Source organism: Zonotrichia albicollis, chromosome 7 (genome assembly GCF_047830755.1).
Source record: "Zonotrichia albicollis isolate bZonAlb1 chromosome 7, bZonAlb1.hap1, whole genome shotgun sequence".
In the NCBI taxonomy this organism is placed as follows: Eukaryota; Metazoa; Chordata; class Aves; order Passeriformes; family Passerellidae; genus Zonotrichia; species Zonotrichia albicollis.
In genome coordinates this window covers 18,099,485-18,115,992 of record NC_133825.1, presented here as the reverse complement: position 1 = coordinate 18,115,992, position 16,508 = coordinate 18,099,485, and the positions used below count along the sequence as shown (strand labels likewise).

At 43.5% G+C, this 16,508-nt stretch overlaps 1 long non-coding RNA gene across 2 annotated transcripts in view; it reads left to right on the top strand.

Moving 5' to 3' along the window:
- Positions 1–16,508, top strand: part of LOC113459782 (uncharacterized) — a 123,791-nt gene that overhangs the window by 28,153 nt on the left and 79,130 nt on the right. Inside the window, exon 3 of one of the 2 annotated variants that reach the window (XR_012581057.1) lies at positions 4,313–4,644. The exons of the other annotated variant lie outside the window; for it this stretch is intronic. This is a non-coding gene — a long non-coding RNA (uncharacterized LOC113459782). Of the gene's footprint in view, positions 1–4,312; positions 4,645–16,508 lie in introns of those variants that run through there. 2 annotated transcript variants of the gene reach the window in all.

Sequence of the window (16,508 nt, the reverse complement as noted above, 5' to 3'; positions counted from 1 at the left end):
CCAGCAGCAAAATGCAAGCTCTGGAAAACCTCAGCTCCATGCAGGCCATAATGGATAGTGCTGTGCAACCTGCCAAGCATGCTGTGAACCTGGAATTCCTTGGAAGAGCTCTCTCTCAATGCTCCTACAGCTCTTTCTGGTGGAAGACGTGATGGATATCCTGAGAGGTGTGAAGCTGGAATCCCTTGGAAAAGCTCCTGGAAGGGCAGGAGGAGATATCAGCAAGAACCCAAGAAAAAGTCTCAGTCTGTTGCAATAGGACGCGAAATAAAACAACACACACGCTGGAACGTCTAAAGTAGAAAAGAAGGGAAGTTTATTTTTCTATTTTGATATATATAGAATTGGAAAAGTGACTCTTGGATTGGAGGATGAAATTTCCACTTCTCTAATGACACTGGTCAAATTAACAGCTCATCAAATTTCTGCTCCTCCAGAAAAGAATGGAAAAACAATCATTATTTACGTAAAAATGCGTGAGAACTCTGTTACAAAAATGTAAACACCAGAAGGCTTAGAAGAACTTAGAACAGAATCAGTCCTCCAGGAAACTTCAGGGGATGGATGTCACCCTCTGTGGCTGTTCACACCCTAACCATCCCATGGGCATTGCCAGGGAAGAGTGGATTTATCCATTGGGAATGGCCAATTTTGGGTGTGCCATGGTGCCTCTCAGGGATGCTCCAGCTGACACCTTTAACAAGCAGGGAGGTGCAGCCTCGCAGCCATTTGGTGTCTTATTAATCACATTTAATGTGTAGTTTGCTTTAGCATTGATCATTTAAAAATTCCCTGTCGGAAAGGTTACCTGGATAATTACAGGTATAAATCTCAGGGACGTTCTTGCCAAAACAAATGGAGCGTCTCTGCTTGGGCCAGGCATGGACCCAAAGAAGTAATAAAGAGGGTGTGGAGTGATGGAGCAGGAAATCTCCACCAAGCTGAGTAGCTCTGGAGGTAAATGAGGCATTTGGGTGGTTGGGAAGAGTTCCTGCAGTTGTCCTTTATTTTAGAAAAGCAGGAGCTGGTGGTGGCTCAATGATGTCCAGATTTAGGAGGGCTCCACACAGTGTGTGAAGGATCCCAGGAACAGGGATGGATTGGGCTGAGGTCATGAGGTGCCTCCTCCTGAAGGGTCTCAGGGGTGGCTGAGGAAGTTGCAGGTGTTTATGGAGCAGAAGTGCTGATGAAAATCCTTTGTTAGCAGCAGAAAGCTTCAGTTGTTGTAGCCACTGGCTGGAAAATCCATGTTATTTGGTTCTGTCAGCGAAGGAAGTGGAGTTGGACCTGCCTGATTGTGTTGGGGTTTTTTATATTTGAAGTGAAAAGCTATCAGAGCATCATTAAGTTCACATGTACCCCTAGAAACCAGGGAATGGCCTCTCTTTGCAGCTCAGCATTGTAAAGCCAACCTCACACCTTTCCTTCTCTTCAAATTGCGGCTGTCTCCTGAGCAGAGCAGGTCTCAGATGGAGACATTCACCCTTTGTCACATCCTCTGTCCCTGAAGGCCGTGTTTACCCACCTCTCCCCTTTCTGGAGAGGAGCAGGTGAGTGCTTGGAAAGAGAGAAAGGTGCTGATTTGGGTTTCTGTGCCCAGCACTCAGAAGAACCAGTCGTGGTTCACGCTGTCATCGTAATTTAAGGTGCAATGACAACAGCACTTTAGAAGTCAAATATTCTGTATTGTGAGTATTAGTCTTAGAAATAAGAAGAAATATTAAAGCCTTCAGTGTTTTGGATTGCTTATAACAGCAGGATGTGTGAATTTCAAAGCAAGAAACCCAGGCTGGGACAGGGGCCCCAGTGCCCACAGCTTGCATTATGAATAGCAAGAACAGCACACGGGACATCATCTTGATGGAACCAAGGCAAACAGCTAAAAACACTTAAAATACTCATCTGAAACCACCCCCATGTCTCTGTGGTATCCCAGCCCTCCCTAAAAGCACTGCCTGGCTTTTGTCTTTTACACTTACGCGTTAGCTGCTTCCAGCTTTCTCATCAGCCTCATCTATAAATTCAGACTGTTCTTAAATAAGACTGGTGCCACACAAAACCGCTTCTCCCATCCCTGTGTGCTGTCTAACGATTATTCCCTTATCCCTTTATATAACTGAATCAAGGCTGACACTTAAAGCACTCCCTTAGGGAAGTTATTGGATTTAACAGGGCTGAAACCAACAGGGTTCTAGAGAAATGCTCTAAAAACCCGGGCAAGATAATATCCTTCCCATAAGTTTCTGAACCACACTATAAAATCCTAAGGCAAGAATGAACTTCCACAGGATTTTAAATTTTTTTTTGCGCCCAGAAAAGCTAATTATGAGTAAACAAACCTCAGTGCTGTTATTGCTGACCCCCAAAAATGCAGTGGATGCTGCTCTCCTGCTTCTTCTTTCCCAGGCAGAAGGATGGTTTGGCTCTGCTCCTCAGCAATTCGTCCTCATTTCGATCCCACATGGAATTTTGTCAGTTCCAGATCTGTGGTATAAAGCTCTGCCATGAATTGCTCCTCCCCACTGGCTTTTCCCTGTGAGCCCCCTGCTTTTCCATGGCTCCAACAGTTCTGGCTGCTTGGCCATATCTTTCCCCCACTTTTATTTCCTTTTTTTTGGGACTCCTGAAGGAAGCTGAGCTCATTTGTTCCAGCTTGAGGGAGAGAGTGGATGGGAGAGGAGAGGCAGAGGGAATATAAGGCACTGTGACACAGAAACGGGGAAAAGATAATTCTCCAAACTTTTCCAGTCCTTCCCTAGTCCTCCCAAAACCCCCAGCATCCCAGCTTAGCCCCTCAGCTCCCAGGAAAAGATGTTTTCTGTTGGACAAGCAGGATTATGGAGTACCCAAAGTGCTGATGCTAGAAGGGATTTTGTATTACCTTGGCTGATAATTCTCCCAGGAGCCTGTGCAAATATTCTCATGAATGAAAAACTCCTTCTCTGGTATTTGCAATTCCTTTTATTCACGCTGACTTTTCCTTGCTGAGGCTGCTCCCACAAAGGGCAAATAAATATTCAAAGTGCTCATGCCTGAAATGCTCCTGCCAATGTTAGGAAACGTTCTTTTTATTCTTTTTCTCACTGCATTCAAACAATTTCAATTGATGAACCTTCAGAGAAGCTCCTGTGTGGAAGGGGAGGGTGACTCAGGGAGGGAAGAGAGGGATCACATGGTGGTATTAATGTCATTACCTACTCACCAAAGGGAAAGAAACCCTGGCGGTGGCTGGGGACATCTGGATATTAATTGAGAAGCTGAAATGAATTCATTTAACACTCCTTGCACAGACAGTAAATGTTTCATCCCATTGACTTGTTTGCATGCAGGGTTTGTTTTGCCCTCTTTAATAAATACTCTCTGTAAGTCATTCCACTGGCTGTGTTCCCTGTTTTGGGGCAGGGGAAATATTCCCTGCATGGAAAAAATGAAAGCTTTTCCTTCTTGAAGTCATAGATAGAAAGTCAGCTCCACTTGTTGCTGATTTTAAAATTATTCTTACTCAAAGAGTCCTTGCCTGGTGGATCTTGGACTGTAAGAGGGGACAGATGTGTCCTGTGTGTGAAGTTGCTGATGTTTCCAATTATATTATATTATATTATATTATATTATATTATATTATATTATATTATATTATATTATATTATATTATATTATGCTCATCAGAGACCACCTGAATGACCCTTGGATGGAGATCCAGAGGTGGGTGGTTTGGGGCTGGGAAGCAGGGATGGGACAGCTGTGGTATCGCCGGCCAGGCCAGGGTCACAAATCACAAATGGGATGGGGCTGCTCTGGAACATGCCTTGAGCTGTTTGATTTTCCAGCATCAGCCTCATTCCATGGTGATGACAATGGGAAGATGCCAGCAGCTCACATCCCAGGCAGCAGACAAAGAACTTAATGTTACAACTCACTTTATAAGTTTTTTGACCAATCACACAAAGCAAAAGCACATTGACAGTAGTTCTATCCAACTACCACAAGCACACGTACCTTTGGTTAAACAATGCTTGCTTATTTCAAATACAATACCTACTTGTGAGCCTTAAAACACAACACACAGAGCTCCGTTATTAAGCTTCAACCTTCCTAATATCTCACTAGATAAACTTTTCTGTAGCTTAGGGAGTTATTCTAGACAAGTGTTAATACACAGACCATTGTTCTATTTGTGCTTTTCTGCAGTTTAAATAATTTTTCTGCTGACCAATCTCATGGCTGCTGCTTGGCTCTAATCACAGTTCTGCTGTGTCTGGGGCCTGCCTTTTGCAGCTTTCCCAAACCCCTCTGATTTTGTGGATTCCCACAGGTGGCAGGCAGCACACAGCCCTCGCCTGGAGCATCCTTCCTGCCCCTCGTCACTCCTGGCTCCACGAAACTGCTGGAACAGGAGAAATGGCAGCCTGGAAAGTGCTGAAGAGAAATCTGAGTGACCTGGGGTGAAGTTCCCAGGTCTGGCCACGCCGTTTGCTCGTTACTGCCTGCCCAGAACTCCAAGGTCCAACCTCAACCATCAGTATTTTGTGTTTCCAAGGCAACCCCGGCTTTAACAGCCTTCATAATGACATCATTTGGTTGAAATGAGCATGCATGATCTTTTGATTACCACTGGAAATATAAATTAGGTTACTCTCCCCATCCCCAGCCACTTGAAAAATAAATGCATTGGAGGGAGGGGGAGGGAAAAAAAAACCTCAGAAGAGGGTAAATGGAAAAATCAATTTTTACATTAATGGAGTCCTCGTTCAGCATTTCTTCTCTTTATAGATTTAGATAACAGTGATATCTTAGTTTCACAGAGCAAAGAAATTAATTACTTACTAATGGTGCAATTCAGAAATTAATTTATGTTGTCCATTTAAATGTGTCATTATTAATCAATTTAAAGGAAGAGGCCTGTAAGCTAGCACCATCTGAATTGACTTATGTTGCCAGAGGAGTCTCCCTGCCCCTTCCTTTCTAGAAAACACATAATTCCTGCCACCTGTGAGTTGTGTACCTCGAGCTGCTCTGGCATCCCTGATAGAACAAAAAATAAGAATTTCCTCAGGCCTGATAGACAGGTCCATCCTTGATGTGTTTCCCTAGGTATGGGGCACTGACAGGGTGCTGCAAAAAAATTTTAAGGCTGTTTTTTGATTTTTTTTTTGGGGTGTATTTATTTGGATTCCTGGCCTGGAATTCAAATTTCGTGCTGAAAAGGCGAAGCAGAGAAAGAGGATGCTGTCTCCAGAGGATGGGGATGTTTTGGTCCAAGCAGGTCTTGGCCAGTTCCTGGGGTTTTGGCACACCATGGGCACCCCAAAAGGGTCAGGGTGGGGCAGCTGCCTGAGGAGGGTGATAATTAAATTGTCACAGCCCTAATTATCTCCTTTTTACTGCTTTATTTCAATGGGAAGAAGTAATAAATGGCACTAGTATTTTCTTTTTCTGAGTAAGGCTTGTCCTAGGCTGGAAAGGGAGGTCCTGGAGCATGGATAAATTAAAAAGCACTCCTTGAAAGTGTGAGGATTTCAGAATGGCAGCATCTAACACTGCCTTGTTCAGTTAAAATAATTTCCTTTTTCCTGTCACGTGCAAACAGTCTCCCTCCATCCTTCTTGTGGACTCCCTTTGTAATATCACTGCGATTTTGGTGGTATCCCAGTGTAAAACAGGGATGTGGAGGTCTGGAATTGCAGAGCCTACTCTGTATCTGTATTTATGGGCATTTCTTTCCTCCTTCCCCCCTCCCCTGGAAGCCAGGCTCACGTTTAACATCTGCTGCAGCAATAATGCTTTTTTATTAGGCTTGGTGAAGTTTAGACATGTGCCCATGATGGAGCAGAGCCTTTATCTGGCTTAAAGGGTTTCAGATTAGTTTCATGTTCTTCCTCAGTGTTTTGTTTTTCAAGCCAATTGCTGCCCTGCTGCCCACACCAGGCACATTCCAGCCTGGAAGTTCTTTATTGAGCTGAAATCCTTTCCCAGCGAAAACAGCAAACAGAGAGTGAGCAGCAGGCTGCAGAATTAATCAAGAAACCATTTAGCACCTGCAAATAAATACTTGTGTCTGAAGATTTTGAGGTTTTTCTGTCAAACCTTTATTCAGGGCTAAGCAAAAAGGAAAACAAAAAGCTATTAAAAAATGTTTGTATATATAGCATCCAAATCTTTTTGCGTTCTCCAGTGTAGGAATTGAGAAGGAAATATAAACCCAAGTTAAAATCCTTGACTTGTTTAATGCTAGTTATCTCCACCCAATTTTCAGAATCCTTGTGCTTTTTTAGGTTGAGAGAAAAGCAGTCTGAGGCATTGGCAGCCTGATTTTTAATAATTTCCCTCCTCCTTCCTTCTCTCCTTGTTCAATAATCTCAGAATCCATCTTCTGTGGGGTTTTTTGGTGCCCTGGCCTTGCATGGAGTCATGCCACGAGCTTTTATTCATCTGCGGACAGCAGCCCCTTAAAAGTGAGCTCGAGGTCCTTGAATTATATTCGAGCTGTTGAATATAATTTTGGATTTCCCTCACTCTGGAGTTTTTGGAGAGCTGGATTTGGTGCCACCCCTGGCATGGGAACATGGGCCCTTTTTAACCATAAAACCTTGGATTCTTATGACTCTGCAGATTCTTTTGTGAAACAAGCTTGAAAGGTGAGGTAGGGATGGAGAAGGGTTTTCCCTTGGCCTCATTCCTCTTGGTCTCTGTTGTTTTCCTTCTCCTAGAGGATCTTACCCCAATTTCCCTCACTTTTCCCTCACTTTTGTGGGATCTGAAGCTGAATCCCTCCCTCCTCTAGAAGAGATCCAGAGCTCCTTTGGCCTTCTGTGTCTCTCTGGGATCCCTTTTTCTAAATTATAACCAAGAGCATCATATGCCCCCAGCCTTGGCAGCGGCCCCTCATGTTGGGTTTTTTTAAAATTCTTTTTTTTTTTTTTGTCCTACTGCAAATCTTATTCCCACATTTTAATAGCCTGAATTAAGGGTCTCAGCTGTTATTTTCAGGGTACAGCCCCAGGCAGTCACGTTGATAGCACCTGCTGGGTTAAATATTGCACCTGCTCCATCCTTGCCTCTGTGACATGGAGGTCAGTCGTGATGTTACATGGAAAATGAAAGTATTCCCAAATTGTGGTGCCATCTCCAGGCCCCTGGAGGGAAGGGGACTGCTGCTGTTCCAGGTTTCCAGCAGAAATCCCTGCAGAGGTGGGGGATGTATGAAGAGGCACACCTTGGCTAAAGGAGCTTTGCAAAGTGGGTTTATATGCATTGATTGTTATAGCGACAATGTTAGTGAGTGAACAAGGCCACCAAAGGAGATTTTTCCATTCAAAAAAGAGGGGGAAATGTATTTATAGAAAATTCTCAAAGCCTGACAGAAGGTTTACATAATGTGTGCATCTGTATGCAGACTTTGAGATAAGAAATGCTGACTTGGAAATGCCATGGAATAGGACAGACATTGTGGAGAGAGAAATGGAGCTAGGAACAAGTTTCAAAGGATGGCCTTGCAAAAAAGACTGGACACTTGGAGAAATAGAGCTATGAAAGATGCATTGTAGTAGGAGCCATGGGGGGTAATTTTAGATTATTGGCTTTAAGGCATTTACTGCATGGTGTGGCAAAAGCTGATAGGCCAGGAAATACATTTATAATATAATTAGGAAATAATTGGCTTCTGATTGTGATGGTGTGAATGATAACATCTGTATTGTCTCACCCTTCACGTGAGACTGAAAATAGAATAAAAGTTTTTAAAACACCTCTCAATTGCCCCATCTCTGGGTCAGAAAAGGGCACAGCCATTTCTTTCTCTCCTTCTCCTTGTAACAGTGCAATCCACAGGTAATTAGTTATTGGGTTGAAAATAAAAATAATTTAGGTATCTTTCTTAATTAAATAATTTAACCTGAAAAAACCTTATAACAAAAAATAGTTAGCTGGCTATGGTAACTATAGCTCATAGCTCTTGCCACAAACCAGTTTTCCCCACTCCCCAGGTGCAATATTTAACCCAGCAGGTGTTATCAACAGGACTGCCTGGGGCCATACCCTGAAAATAAGAGCTGAGACCCCTAATTCAGGCTATTAAAATGTGGGAATAAGATTTGCAGTACGACCAAAAAAAAAAAAGAAAATGAAAATAATCTCAGCTGCTGCTTTTTCTGAGTACAGGGTGTTGGCCAAGCCAACTTAATCCCTTCCTGGCTGCTTCCAAGGGCAAGGTCCCACTGCAGCAGGACAGCAGCACATGGATTTTGGAGGCAGCAGCTCCTCTGGCACTGTTTTGCTGATTGCCCTGAATGAAATGTGAAAAATGTGTTTATTTTATGATTGGCTTTTCGCAAATATTCAAATGAATATTATATGTGTTGTGTTAGATAGTAATGCTGTGTTAATTCTCTTAATTAGTATGTTAAATATAGTTTTAGGTTATAAAAATAAGTAAAATATAAACGATGCTATGTAGGATAATTTTTTCAAAGAAAGGACTCACACCAGATAACAGCCACAGGACACCTGAATCTTTCAGAGAAAAAGAATTTATTGCCCTCTTATCAGAAGAAATGAACTTCTTCCACTGTTAGGATTCGGAGGAAGAAGCTGACACTGCCCAGACAGAATCCTGTGTTTGGATGGAATTTATGCATCATGGATGAGGTGTATGAATATGCAACAGGCTGTTGCTTTTAAGGGTTAATCCTCTGTTAAAGTGGGTTCATTTTGGGGCTCGTGCTGCCCAGAAAAAGGTACCCAGACTGTCTGTAACTCTTTGGTTCTATTGTCTCATATTGTCCTAATTCAATTTGTCCAAATTATTATTACTCTAATTGTATTACTATTTTTATAACCATTTTATTACTATTAAACTTTTAAAATTTTAAAAACAAGTGATTGGCGTTTTTCACAAGAATGAGAGTCCATGGAACTCAGTGGGCGGCTCAGCCACAAATAAATGAGGGGTTGGTGCAGCAGCTGTCAGGAGCATCAGCCTGATGTGCAGGCTCACAGGTCTGTGAGAGCAGCTCATCCTCCTGGGAGGGCAGAGGAAGGCTGGGAGAGGGGGAAATTTGGGAGATGGTTCAGTGGGAAGCCGGCCCCTTGGAGTGACAGTGATTAATGGGCCATGCTTTGCTCCTAAGCAGGCTGAACATGTGGTAGGTGTCTACCAACGTTTCCTCTGAAGGCACTTATCTCATAAAAATGAGTTCTCCCGTGTATTTGACAAATCTTGATTGATTTTCACTCCTGCCTACCTTTCTGGTCCCTGCCTCTCACAAAAATCACAGTGTGTGTGGGAGTTTCCTCCAAGACAGAACTGGCTCTGGAGCGGTGAGGAAGAGCTAGGGACTGCTCCTTTGCCATGAAGATTTTTCTCCTGGCAGCCATCCTGCTCTCCCTCCAATGCTGAAGTCCTCCCCATGGCTTTAGTGCTCCCCAGCTCTATCTGTCAGCCAATTAAGCCACATCCTTGCAAAAGTTTTAGCACAAGCTCGCTGCAGTGCAGCTCTTCTCACAGTGCAGAAGAGACTTGCAAAGGGATGGAATTACAGAGGGACACAGCAGAACCTGCAGGAACAGCACTGAGTGTCTGTGAATGATGAAAAAACCCTTTTTATTAAGCACAGGTAGCCTGAAGTTCAGAGGCCGGGAAGGGAGAAGTCAGAGAGATGGGATCACCGTCCACAGACAAGGTGTGAATGTGCATCCAGGGAGATGTTCCCATCTGAGATCAGAGCATTCATGAGCAGCCTACAACCAGGAAAAAAAAAAAATCACAGAATCCCAGTGTCACTGTCATATTTTCTGGAAAAATCCCTTTGCCAGGATTTCTTCTCCTGGGAAGCTGGGAAGCCTCAGAGAAAAATGAAAACAATAATTATCTGATTGCTTCTCCTGTGTTTTGCTGCTTTGGGATGTGGTTGGAGATTGTTTATCCAAGATGTGAATGGTTTTTACTTAATGCCCAATCATGGTCCAGCTGTGTTGGGACTCTGAAGGAGTCAGGAGTTTTTCAATAGTATCTTATTGAGCCTTCTGTCTGTATCCCTTCTCTATTCCTAAATCCTATCCCTCCATGCTCTTGTGAAAAGCCCTTCTTAGGCAATGTTTATATTGGTGGCAGTATTTTATATAAATATATAAACCATTTATCCCAGAGAAGAGCCCTGTGATGCAGTATTAACCCAGATTATCAATATGCAGAGGTAGCACCAGGTTGTTGAGGTGGGGACTGATGGTATTTTGTGTTTAGGTTTAAATGTTTATTTTTTAAAATCTATGTTATAGTTTTATAGTAGTGAGTTTTGTAGTATTTTATTAATAAGATATAAAATGGTGAACTATTTTTTGTTATACATTTTTTCAGGTTAAATTATTTAATTAAGAAATGATAGTTAAATTATTTTTATTTTTAACTTAACTAATTACTCAAAGTCTGCAATGTGAACTTTTTGTTGAATTATAAAACACTACTTACATTTATTAAGAAGAAGGACTAGTTTTTGCTTTAAATATTTTATTTTGTTTTAAATATATTACTATATTCTAAAACTCTCAACTCTAAGTTTTTTATTTTGTGATATCGTACGCTTCTAATTAAGCTACATACTTGCAATTTTAGTGTAATTAATTACTTTTGGAAGGTTTTTTAATGGTTTTAGGTTAAATGTAGTGGGTTTTTTGGGGGGTTAGAATTTGTTAGCATAGAAAGTTTAAAACTCTCAGTATTTCAAACTTTAATTTGCCTTGTCTGTCTCCTTGCACCTCACCTGAAGCTCATCCACCTCTGTGTTACCATGAACAGAGAACTCCTTTTCAAACCCCAGCACTCCCAAATGAGTTTCAGGCCCTCCTAATCCTGAGACAGGGGCAGCAAAATACAGCATTTGCAAAGCATTCTTCAAGTCATAAGCAATTCAGAGGTGGAGTACCCTCTCTGGGAAGATGCAGCCAGGGAAATTCCACCTCCAGCAACAGAAAGGTACACCTGGATCCACTTAAATGAAAGGCTCGCGTTAGGCAGGATTAATTGGGCTGCCTTGCTTAGCCCACCTGTGAGCAGTTTTGTGGCTGCAAGAGCTTATAAAAGCAGGAGCGAAGCACTCCTGAAGTTTTTTGTTGACTTTTCTTATTCTTTTTCTTCATCATCTTCTTTGTTGTCTTTGTCGTCTTCTTCTTCATCTTCTTTGTCTTCTTTGTTGTCTTTGTCTTCTTCTTTGTTGTCTTCTTCTTCTTCTTCTTCTTCTTTATCTTTGTTGTCTTCTTCTTCATCTTCTTTTTCTTGTTTGTCATCGTCGTCATTCTCTTCTTCTTCTTTCTTCTTTGTCTTCTTTGTCGTCATCTTCTTTGTTGTCTTTGTCTTCTTCTTCTTCATCTTCGTCGTCTTCGTTGTCTTTGTCTTCTTCATCTTCTTTATTGTCTTCTTCTTTGTCATCTTTGTCATCTTCTTCATCATCTTGTCTTCTTTGTTGTCATCTTCTTTCTTCTTTCTTCTTTCTTCTTTCTTCTTTCTTCTTTCTTCTTTCTTCTTTCTTCTTTCTTCTTTCTTCTTCTTCCTGATGTTTTTTCCTGCTTTATTCTGAAGCTGAAGTTGGAGGAAGCTTGAAAACTTGGGATGGCAGGTAGGCAATGTTTGGAGTCTGTGGATTTAATTGGAGTTTCTCAGAGGGGCTGCTGCTCCTAAGGAGTTCTTCTGTTTTGAATCAAGGTACACAAGCAAGTGAAGAGGCTGGGCCAGATGCAACATTTTTGGAGCTCTCTAGGGCTAGGAACTGGCAATCTTTCCTCTCACAAACAAATCCTTTTGGGAATGAGCTTGGATCTGAGGTGCTCTGTTGCAGGATGCAGATGAAACAGTGCTTATTGCTGTATTTCTAGAAGGGATTAAATGAAACAGGACTAAGAGATGCTTATCTGAAAAGATAAGTTTTCAAAGTAGCACAAAACTTCTTTAAAGAAAGCACTTGGTGGGTGAGCAGGGCTTTTTCTGGGCTGTGGGGGTGACTTTGGGCTGCTGGTAAAACTCCACAGATGGAGACTGGCATGAGAACAGTTCACTGGTGTTTGGTGATCCTGTGAAGTCATGAAAAAAACTTGAAATGCCAGGTTGGACAGGGCTTGGAGCAGCCTGGTCTAGTGGAAGGTGTCCCTGCCCATGGCAGGGGGGTCAATGAGAGGGGCTTTAAGTTCCCTTAGAACCCAAACCATTCTGTGTTTCTGGGATTAATATTTTACTGCTGTAAAAAGTATTAGGGCTGGACCCTCAGTCTGGAGTGTCCATAAATGTCTATTTTGGTGCTAGGGCTGTCTCCTTGGGGAGCAGAGCGTGGACAGCTGCCTCAGATGTTTCTGTCTCTCCCAAATCAGGTTCAATTTCAGCTCCCAGTGCAAGGTTAGACCCAAGGTTTGGCTGTCACTGCTTTCCTAGATTTTGTTAATGTGCTGCTGATGCTGGCTCAGGTTCCTGGCCTATCCTTCCCCCCTGTATCTTCCTCCAGAACTGCAGTAAAAACCCTACGTGTGCCATAGAAAGGCTGCTGGGATGTTTTCCAGGCAAATGGCTGCAAGGAGGAGCAGGTCTCTCTTTCCTTTTTGTTCCAACTCTGCTTCTCCTGAGCTATGTCACAAAATCCCTTAGTTTAGCTAAATTTCTTCATGCTGTGGATTGTGGTATTCTGCTTTCCTGTGGAATTGTGGGTCTGACAAATGAATGGCAACTTCTGCCCATCCCCAGCAAATCATGACTCTGTGGCCACCACTGGGGGATGGATTTGGGGGAAATGAATGTGGATGCTGCTGCATTTTACTTGTTGAGAGCTGTGACAATGTTGGTCACAGCTGGGTGTTTTCACCTGACTGGGGTTCAAGGCAGAGTCTTGCATCTTTTAATTGCTGATTTTTTGGCTGCTTGTCCTTGTTAAACTCATTTTGTGGAGCCTCCCATCCCTGCTGCAGACTCCACTGCAGATAATGGGGTTGCCTGTGTTTGCTGAGGTTATCACAGCCCTGCAGTGACCAGGCCAGACTGTTTGCAGCTGCCTGTTGACTTTTTTAATAAAAAAGGACCCCTCTTGTGCAGCATTAAGCTACCAATGCAAAACCTGCCTCGCTGTCAGCGACAGACTAATAAATTGAATTTTCCTACAGGAGCAGGGCTACCTTCTCAACCATGAATATCCATGTGATCCCAGCCATGAACAGTGGTGTTCAGAATCAAAGAAGGTGAGATCTTTTCATTAAGGACAGAAATCTCCAGTTGGGCTGCCCCCAGAGAGCTCTCTGCGAATTCCCCTCTGAGCAGATCTGTCAGTTTGCGGCACTCAGGGCAGCGCTTGGGATCATTTATCTCCAGTTATTTTATTTCTGCTGGTTTCTGAGCTAATAACAAGAGATGAGGGCTCATCTCCTGCTCTGGGCACCTTCCCATCACTTAACTAACAATTAATAAGGCAGATAATGGAGTGTTTCTCCCACACAGGAATAAACACTGACTCTATTAAACTGCGGCAGCGCAGCATCTCCAATCTGTTCAGAAACTGCAGCCAGTGCACAATCCTGTGCCCTGCTTGGAAGGAGCTGTTTTCCCCAGTCTGCAAGAGGAAAGCTAGGCTCAGTTTGTTGTTTTCCAGGCTGGATGGGTGAAAAGTTGGATTCACCCACTTGGATTAAGGGACACTGCCCCAGCAGCATGGTCACCCACAGCATTGCCCTGGGAGAGCTGTGGCTGTCCTTCAAAGCACCCTTTTCCCCTCCCTCCTCCTGCCACTGACTCTCTCAATTTCCCCTCACTCTGTCCTTTCAGAGACCAGCCCCTACAGAATATTGCTGGTGGCAGTGCAGACTTTTCTGACATCCAGAAGTGTGCCAGACCACTGGGCTGCCATTTGGAGAGATCAAATGATTCCTGTGGCTGTAGAATCCTGACACTAGCCTTGAGGGCTGGAGGCAGTGGAGAGTCATGAGCTGAAAGCTGTCCCTTTGAAGTCTGGGATTTCTGGAGATGTCATCTTTTATATCTATCACCAGCCAGGTTGCTTTTCATTTTGTTGGAGTGTTTTTCTTGTCTAGATTCCTAGAGAGCAAGACCTTACTTCAAGGCGGGAGGGATGATGAGAAAGATAGATGAGCCCAGACACTTATGCATTACAGATCTCTTTGAAATGGAGGAGTTCCAATTTTTCAGAGCTAACAACTTGCTAACACCCTGTGCATTTGTACACAAAAATTGTACAAATTGTCTCTGGGCTGGGTAAAAACTGGGAGTTCCCTGGTGCATGAGGGAAAATCTCTGCTGGGTCTGGCTTGAATTGTGCCAAAGCTGAGCTTGGCTTTAAGTCAAAGGTTTTTCTCCAAAGCTGTGGAGTGGAGGGGCATCAAAACCCATGCTCTTTGTTAAGGGGCTGTTTTGCTGTCCCCATTTAGTGGGGACAATCCCTGCTGGCAGCGGTGGTGTGGGAGATGCTGGCCCTGAACAGGAAACCCCTCTGTGCCCATTGTGGTGCACGCCCAGCCCCTTGGAGAGCCACTTATTTCCAGGATGGGTGGAAAAGCAACAAAATTACCCAAAACTCTCTTAAGCTGACTAAATGCCAGTGTTTCAAAGCACTGTGTGTTTTCCCAGCTGAAGGTGTCTCATCCCTTGGGCACCCCCCTTCCATTAAAATTCCTGAGGGTGACATGCCATCAGGTTGGACTGTGCCATGCCAGGTACAGGTTAGGCAGGAAGAGCTTTTCTCCTCCTTAGAAGCAAAGAACAGTAAAATCTGTGTGTCACTTCTGTGCTTTTTCCACTTTCGTTGAGAATTAAGCAACAAACAATCCAGGCACAAAAACTGTCCGGCATATTTTGATCTTGGCCATGCTTCCAACATCCCTGTCTTCTTCTGGTGTGCTGCTATTGAGGGACCTGCTATAGTTTTCACCTTTTATCCTGTTAGGGCACTTCTAAAGGAGTGATTATTGATGTTCTCATGGTTAGCATCTGATCCAGGGGGAGAGGAGCTGCTTTGCATCCTGTGGCATCCACTGGGTCATCAGCCCTGGGCTTGCAGGGCATCACTGTGGGAACGCAGCCTCACATCAGGGGCTAAAAATCCTCACCTGAAGGTGCTGTGGCTTGGCCTCAGCCACCTGCCGCTCCTCAGAATCTCTGCCTGAGAAAAAAGTGCTCCTGCATGGACACTACAGCAAAGCAATAGGCTCTGCCTGGGGCTGACACAGGCTTAAAAAGGTGCTTTAGCCAAAAAGAACTAGTTAAAATAAATCTTTCCTGCTGGCTGTGACCTGGATACTCTGTCTGATGAGACCTTAGTGGCCATGGTCCTTGCTAGTGGAGCAGCAGCTCTGGCAGGTGAGCAGGCAGAAAAAAGCTGTGCTGAGACTCTCTCATCAGCCTCCCACATACATCAATGTCTCGTGCCTCTGAGGAACTCTTGGACAAAAAAAAAATTATATATATATATAAAAAAAAATTCCCCTTGCACACAGAGCAGTGACAGATCTGGATTGTCTGGAGAAGATGAAATAATTTATAAGCTTGGGTTTAATGTTCCTGTTTCCTCTTTTTTTTCCCTTACAGCTGCCACCTCCCCACCTTCTGTCACTGTCGTCTAAATGAATTTACAAGGAGAAGAAAATACTTCTCGTTAATGTTCTCACACAAACGAAACATTAGCCAGGGTGACAAAAAGGAAAATAATTGATTGTGAAAGCAAACCTCCTCTGAGACAGTCTGAGCATTATCAGGAGCAGCCTGGGAGAGGGACTGGGGGAAAAAGGGACAGGGGAGGAGGAGAACAGAGCAGCCTGCAACAGCAAATGTAGCGTTTATGATAATTATCCCGTTTTAATCCTCGTTTCCAACCAAGCATTCACTTCCTTTAATTAGTTCTCGATTAGAAAGAGATTATCTAATAAATTGTACAAATAAAGAGCAGGTTATCTTTGCAGTATTCCTGTACACCAAGTTCTGAAAGGATGGGGACGCGGGGATGGGGCTAGAAAGGGACACGAGCATGGAAAACCTTGTTTTCCTTTTTTCGCATTTCCTTGGCTGCAAATATTGGCTGTTTCTGGCATTAGCAATGCAGCCAGTGAAGTAAATCCATAATTAAACTGAATTAGCATGTACTTGGAAGTTTTACATGCACAGACACAAAGAAGGTTCCAGCTTGGAGCATTTCCAGTATGATTTGCAGGGGAGGTGATGGGGGACGGGGAGAACAAATAAAACCATAGTTTAGTTAAAAAGCACTTTTGCTGAAATTCACTTTGAATTTTTGTGCTAAGAGAATGTAACATGGGCTTTCTGGGTGGCTGGATGAACAGGGCCTCCTTAGTTTACCAGGAGATCTTTGGAAGTCACCTCTCAACTGGCCTCTGTATGTGTAGCACCTCAGAGGTCTCTGGGTGATGGTCACAGGAACTGGAAGATGTGAGAGGTGGGTATTGGAACATAATCAGCATTTCTGCCCTTCAAAGGACAAGCTTTACACCTTGCCCAAAAACTCCAGTTGAGGCAGCAG